Below are 7,945 nucleotides of genomic sequence, written 5' to 3'. Positions count from 1 at the left end.
TGAAAATTCCATTTTACAACCTCCTCTAGACTAGTTAGCAGGTTTAGCTGCAACAGGACCAGAACACTAGAGCTAATCCCCCTACTCTTCCATAAAGTGTCATCACTGATCGTAGTTTATTGGAACATTGGTTTTATATTCCATCCACCCAAAACCTTAACCGTCCTCTTCCCTTTTAAACTGAAATGAAGATTAGCTACTTTCTTCTCCCCCACATGCCATTTTTCTCATCTCTCTAATCCATTGGTCCCAAACTTTTCCACATCATGACCTCATATTATACCAGAGAAATCCTATGGAAGCCCCCTCGCCTTTGTCATAAGTAAGGGGATGATGATGGTAACCCCTTGAAATCTATTTGAAGCCCCCTAAGTGTCAACCTTTCAAGTTGAGAAGCCATGGATCAAAATCTATCTAATCTATATATCTATCTAATATTCATTAGCATTATATCAAAGCCTCCAATACTTCAATGAGCTCTGCATCTTTGTGGAGTTCCAATGAAGTCTCTCATGTGGAGCTCATTACAAGACCAGGGCCTGCATGGTCCATGAAATGTGACCATCAGACTTGGGCATTGGTGTGAACTTTCCACCATTTGGCATCCAGAATTGACTCAGAGCCAGTAGATAGTGAACTTCGAGGTGTCGGAGGTTGCCAAAGGGCTACAGAGACCATGGTGTTTCCTTTGAAAAACTGCCAGTTGGAGCTAGGTCACCATTGACCTCCCTGTCTAGATACTCCACACCTCTCAGTCTCCCCCTGCTACTGATCAACCCGAGTCTGAGGGCAACCCAGTGATATGTGATCATTACATCACACAGCAAATGGGAAAGAATGAATTCAAAAACTGAGCAGTGGAGAGAGCTGAAGGAAGAGTGGGGTCTGTCAGCAGCTAAACTCACACCAATTTATCCCTCTAAAATCATCTGAAGGCAGGAGGAGAACCTAGAGCAGGGGTAGGCAACCTATGGCACATGTGCCAAAGGTGGCACACGAGCTGATTTTCAGTGGCACTCACACTGTCCGGGTCTTGGCCACTGGTCCAGAGGGCTCTGCATTTTAATTTAATTTTAAATGAAGCTTCTTAAACGTTCTAAAAACCTTATTTACTTTACATAGAACAATAGTTTAGTTATATATTATCGACTTATAGAAAGAGACCTTCTAAAAATGTTAAAATGTATTTACTGGCACGCGAAACCTTAACTTAGAGTGAATAAATGAAGACTCGGCACAGCACGTCTGAAAGGTTGCCAACCCCTGACCTAGAGCATGACCAAAGCATCCCATGGGCTCTAAGGAGTGACTAGTTAGCGGGAATCATAATTGAGGGCTTGTCTACATTACCCACCGGATCGATGGGCAACGATCGATCCAGCGGGGGTCGATTTATCATGACTAGTATAGACACGATAAATCAACCACTGAGCGCTCTCCCGTCGACTCCGGTACTCCACCAGAATGAGAAGTGCAAGTGGAGTCGAGGAGAGAGAGTCAACTTCACAACTTACCGCAGTGAAGGCACCGTGATAAGTAGATGTAAGTACATTGACATCAGCTACGTTATTTACGTAGCTGAAGTTGCGTATCTTAGATCAAGCCCTGAAAGTCAAAGCAACAAGGGACTTTATGGCTGCACTGTTTTCCTCTCCTTGTTTTCCTCCACTGCAAGAAATGAAACCATCTTTCACATCATGCTTCTGGCAGATACCATGCAGTTGCCATTTTTTAAGGCAACCAAATATTGCCTTATTTTTCTGATCCTCCACCAGGCTGCAAATATCCTTTTAGCTTGAATCATCCTTCTAGGGCATGCACCAGACGGTCTTGTGGGGATGAGATTTTCAATGCTGCCTAAAATACTTGGATGACAATTTCCCAGTAAATTCAGTGGGAATTGGACATCTAAGTCCCCTGGATGGCTTTGAAAAATCTCAACCTTACGCAATAAGATTGTGGGAGTGTAAGGGTGTTTGCGTGTTCAAGAGGCAGAGAAAAAGAGAGAGGGAGGCACATAAAGAGACAGACAGACAGAAGGAAAGCACATACATGGCCAATCTGTCACACGGATCCCAACATAGTAGCTGGCGTGCCCTTTCAGCCCCAAATTACTCTCCCAATAAAGAGCAGGATTTTAATTACTGTAAATATGGGGATTTTCTAGCAGCTCATGAAGAAATGCAAAAGTTTAATTGTCACATTTGAAAAAAATAAGGTAATGACTATATTACAGAATTTGTACTCAGTGAAAAATCCAACCAAAGGGGGGGGAACAAACCCCAAAACCTTCCCCAAAAGAATTATACACACCGTTTGCTGAATGAAAAAGCATTTCCAAGAATTAGTCAGTGCTTAATAGAAGAGCAAGAGCTATATTTTACATTGTGTGTTTTGAATGTAGCTTCTAGTGTGATTCTTTCCCAGCTTTTTATCTGTGCTGATAACTGGGCCTGGTCAGAGCCTGACTGAGGGCAGCATCCCCAGCCACCTGGTGTTTCCCTGAACCAGAAGCGTGTTGTGTATAGCAAACATTTCTGCTCTGCCAGTGTAACCTGTGGCCTTGCAATCTTCTAAGCTCTCAAGAAGCAAGGACTGGATCTCCAGCTAGAGGAGAACTTCAATCACCCAAGTGCACTGTCAGCCTCTTTCCAGACCTCTAGTCACTGGTGAGACTTGCTTTCCTCATTGCGCTGTTTTTGGTGCTTTACAATTGTCACTCAAGGCTGACATGATTTGTAGTGCCCCAAACTGCCAGTAGGGCAGAGGAAGAAATCAGGCTTTAACCCGTCTCCACATCCAGACCCATGGCTGCCAGAAGTGAGGGATTTGAGGGGCAATCCTGGTAGTCTGAGCCATTTAGAACCTCTAGAGAAATTGGACCCTGAATGCCTACGATTTCCCCACTGACTCCGAAGCCCCAGGTGTAGTCACTTGTCTTAGTCGTGTAGTTGGCCATGAGTCACATCTTCCAGGCAATTTACAGAGAGAAGCAACCCTCTCTCTCTCCCCATCATTATTCTCTAAATTATGCTGCAATACCATTTCCTCTCGCACCACAGCTGTTCTCTCTGCCGCTACCTTTCTTTGCTATACTGGGGCCTGAGGGTAAAATTTTCAAAAAACTCCTAAGTGACTTAGGTACGATCAGTCCCATTGACTTTCAGTGGGAATTAGCCACCTGAATATCTTTGAAAATCTGGGCCTTAGTGTTGGTCACTTTTGAAAATAGGATTTAGGCGCTTTTGAAAATTATATCGCTAACAGCCTGCCCCAAAAGTCAATGGTAGTTATTCGCAACCTATAGTGGAAGAATTGGGCCCTAGATTTTACTCTAACCATTTCTTTCCTCCCTGATAGGGCAATTTAGAAATATTATGTTTTCCCAATCCCCAGTTTCCAATTCTGGACTCTGGCTCCATTTCAGCAAAGCAGTTAATCATGTGTATAACTTTCAGAATGTGTTAAAGTCCCAGGAAGTCAGTGGGACTTAAACACCTGTTTAAGTTGAGTTAATGGGATGTGCTTAAAGTTAAGCATGTGCTTAAGAGCTTTGCTGAATAGAGGTAGTTTGCTGAATTGAGGTTTCTATTGCAAATCTGGCCTAAAGACTGCAAACTGAAACCTGCATTCAAACCAAAAATGGAACATTTCTCCTTTCAAGGCTATATTTTAAAAGTGTTATTTCTGGTCTGGGTAAGAAAAAAAAAAAACAAGAAAGATTCCTAACCAATTAATAATTAACAACTTTCAAGTACAGTTATGTCCACATACATTGTCATTTGTTAAAAAAAGATATTTTTTTTAGTGTTTTAACACTTTTTTTTCCAAAAAAAGAGAAGAAATTAATGTACACATTACATAATTTTGGCACTGTTATGATCATTTTTAAAAACATTTTTGTTAATATTTATCGTGGTTTGTACAAAACTGTAAACTATTTTCAAGCGTTTTTTTGTTTAACTTTTGTTCATCGTCAGCTTTCAAAAACTGTCGCTTTAGAAGAAAAAACTGTAACAAAGCAAAAACTGAGCACAATCCATCCACCCTGAAAAAAAAAACAAACAGAGACAGTTTTTGAAAGGACACACAGGAAATGATTGGTGAGCATGCCCTTCCTGACAAAGTCGTTTCATTCTGCAGAACGTGGATATTCAATGGCAGTCCAACACAGGAAATGCCTGCCTCAAGACAAGGAGTGCCCGCCCACCAATCGCGCTGTCACACCTGTAGGGTAGACAAAGATGGCTCTTTAGGTCATTTTATTTTATTTCTTTGTTCTTGTTTTTTCCCTTTTTTTCTCCTTTTTCCCCCCTTTTTTTTTTACAAAAATTTCTACATCTAAATCACTTTGCTAGAAACATTATTTTCCTTTTTTCCTTTTGTTTCTTTTACATTTGTTAAAGCAGAATTCACTTTTGTGAAAAAAGACAAGGATCAAGGTCTCATTTCATGCAGAAAATGCAAATTAAAGATAAAAATGGGTGTTGAGTTTCCTTTTTAGTTGTTTTGTTAGGTTGGGTTTTTTTAGTTTTTTAATTTTTTTTTTTTTTTTTTTTTTTTTTTAGTTTTTTTTCCCAACGCTGTACAGGATGCGACACAGCCACGCAGAGTAGGTATCGATGGTCCATAGCAGTCCCTGCAGTAATATACACTGATATGTCATGACTACACCATTGGTCTCCCTGTCTTTTTGTTGTTGTTGGTGGTGTTAGGTTGTTTGCCTGAATTTCTGACCACACAGGATGTCCCCCAGTTACACATAATGTTGCCTCTTCTCTGGCTTTGAGAGGAAGATGGATGGATGGAGTCTGAGAAGTTGACACGTTGGCATGCGAGGCCTATAGATTCTTTTGAAGGATGTCCCGGCCTTATACAGTCCGAAGAACAACTGATGCCACCACTGTGGCAAACCTTTCTGTGTTCTGTTTGTACATCCTGGAGGAAGGTATCTCTACATAGCAAGCACAGCCCCGACTGGACATCTTTCCTTGTTTAGAAGCTGAGGGCAGCATGGGCCAATGGGAGTGGTGACCCATTTTAACTTTTGCAAAATGGTGTGATTTTACACAATGATACAATATCATGACATGCCAGGCAATGGAAAGTTGTTACCATGGAGTGTGCAATGTCCTCCAATATCCACACCAGGAGAGTCACACATATTTGCCAACCGGTCTGATTTTCCTGGCATACTCCTGAACCTACCCTTTGCCCTGAGTCGCTCAGACAGCAGGGCTTAATATTTTTGATTACAGTTTTTTCTTCTGGCATAGCTCTCAGTCTATCTGTGCATTTACACTGCACCCAACACCGTGACATCTGCTGAACCCTTGTAGGGGATGTTGTTGTGATGGCTTCTGAGGTTGCTCATAATTGCCTCTCTTGGGGCTTGAACCTGTAATATGCTGAGCGTTCCGGCTCCGATCCAGCAAAACACTTTAGCCCATGCTGAATTTTAAGCATGCGAGTAGCCCAGTCGAAAGCAGTGGCACTGCCCCTGTGCTTGAAGCTAAGCATGTGCTTACGTGATTTGCCAGATCAGAGACTGAGTGTTCTGCATCTTGCAGGGTGCAGTGCTTACTGCTTCTAGGCTCCCCCATCAGCTCCCCATGCTGAGTGCTTTCCTGCTGCAGTATGGGGCAGAGATCAGACTGAGGGGGTTGGGAAGACAGGGGGAGCTGGGAGGAAGAGGAGACAACCACCATCACACCAGCCACCTCATTGTCCCTCATCCCCCATCACTCCTCACCATCATCAATAGTGGCAGCTTTCCCCAGAAGTGGTGTTTGCGGGGGGGGGGGGGAGTGTAGAAAGAGAGAGAGAGAGAGAGAGAGAGTATAAGGAGGCACCTAGGGAAATGTGGGAAAGGGAAGGGAAGGAAGGCGAAACGCCGCACAGTGGGGGTAGCATTGGGAGGATCCTGTGGGGCAGAAGAAGCAGAGATACCCCAGGGGTCGGGGAAGGAGAAGGTGTGGTGAAAGATGGTGGGGAGTGTGGAAGGAAGGTCTCAGTGACTGAGGGGAGGAAGGGGGAAGAGGGAGAAGAAGTGACTCATGGAGTTATTGGGGTAGGGTCTAAGCCTGCGATCTGCCCCGTGAGAATACCAGTAGGAGAAAGCAGACATTCCCCAACACATCCAACAGGGCTGGTTTGCAATTAGGGCTTGCCCCAGTACAACAGGGACAGGCAGGGAGAAGCCAGGCTAGCTTAGGCAAGAGCTGACTGTGCTGGAGAAGGTCCCAGGACCTGCTGTGAGACTCTCGGTTCAGAGAAGCACACAGGATGAAATCCCAACCCCATTGAAGTCAATGTCAAAACTGGGTTTCACCCTTAGAGTCATCCAAAATCTGAAGCCCAGGGCCTCTCCCTCTGCTGGTTTTCCACCTACTCTTGCTACGTTGGCAGTGGCGCTGCCTGTGGCTTGGTAGCATCGTGCTGTGGTGATGATATATCAGTATGTGCTGATGCAATGTTGTTAGATGTAACAGCCGGCAGGGGTTGAAGTAGGTTGAAAGAAAAAAGGGGAGAGGTCCCTCCTCTTCTGGCAGAAGAGGGGCAGCTAGAGTGTCCCCCCACCTCTTACTTCAACCCCTGTATTAAGGGCATCCCTGGCCATGGGGATCCTTGCTGGCTGTCTATTTTCAGGCCCTGATGAGGAAGATATTCCTGTAAAAAATAACTAGGATCCATACAAGTGTCCCGTGGCGGGTGACCCAAGGCTCTCCAGAGCTCCAGGTCTTCCAGACTGTTGTCCCAGGAAAAATTCTCTAAATGTTGGCAACTATGTCAGAGCCTCAGCTCTTGACCAGGTGTATCTCATTACGACAGCCACGCAGCTCCTGCGTGACATGTCATGATATGGCGTGAGGCTCTCTATGAGGCAGTCAGAAGTTAACATGTCACTAGGGCTGGTCATTGTTACAGCAAGGGGCTTTCCATTTGCACCCCACCCTCAGCGTGCTAACACTAGAGATTACCCTCCTTAGGAACAGCCATTCTCTCAGCAACACTCAGCTCTGCACATGCAAGACTTCACAGCTCTGCTGACAGCAAGAGGAGGACAAGGATGGCAAATAGACAATTGACAAAATCCACAGCACTCCAACGGGCCATTGACGCCTAGGGCATTGCAACATGGGGCATGCTGGCAGGGCCTTGCAAGGTGGGCACAGATTGTGGCAGCAGTGAAATAAAGAGGACCATATCTGGATGTGAGAAGGACAGAGCCAGCCCTTCCCAGTGTGGGACAGAGAAGACCCTAGAGAGCAAAGAGAGGAACATCTCTTCTAATGGAAGGAGGAGTTAGTGAATTCCTCTAGCAAACCCCTGAGAATGGGTGAATCCCTCTCTCAAATGCCCAGGCAATATCTGCACGTTAGCAAGTGAAGCCATGTTTTCTTTTCTCCTTTATTAATAGCTCCCCAAGCTCCAGTGCCAAACACAAGCTGTTTACTCTGCTTCTCACACCCTTTCAGTCTCCTAAGAGCCCAGAATGAAAGCCAACCCTTGGGTCGCTCTCTGCCTAACCACAGCCAATGCTAGCAAAATGCATCTGAGCGCAACAACCAATCTGATGGAGCAGTCAGCAGACCTGGTGCAGCTAACGATGGATCTTGCCAGGACACTTGGGATAGGGAAGCCATCACCAGTCCTACCACTTGAGCAGGACTGTCCCCTGGACAGGACCACCAAATAGAGCCTGGAAAGAGAATGTGACCAAGTATAGTATTTAACCCTTGGGCTGCCACACATCATCCAGCTGGCTGGCTGGAATGGCATAGCTAAGAGAGAGGAGCCCTAGAGAGGGTAACTGCTGAAGCTGCAGCAAAATGAGGGCAATAAGGGTATTGTGAAGAGAACATCCATAACATACATCAATATTGGGGGGGCAGAAACAATTGCCCTCCTGGTTGCACAGTGATATTCAGAAGGCAACATCACA

The sequence above is a fragment of the Trachemys scripta genome, chromosome 9, assembly GCF_013100865.1.
Source record: "Trachemys scripta elegans isolate TJP31775 chromosome 9, CAS_Tse_1.0, whole genome shotgun sequence".
NCBI classification, from domain to species: Eukaryota; Metazoa; Chordata; order Testudines; family Emydidae; genus Trachemys; species Trachemys scripta.
This window is presented reverse-complemented; position numbering follows the sequence as displayed.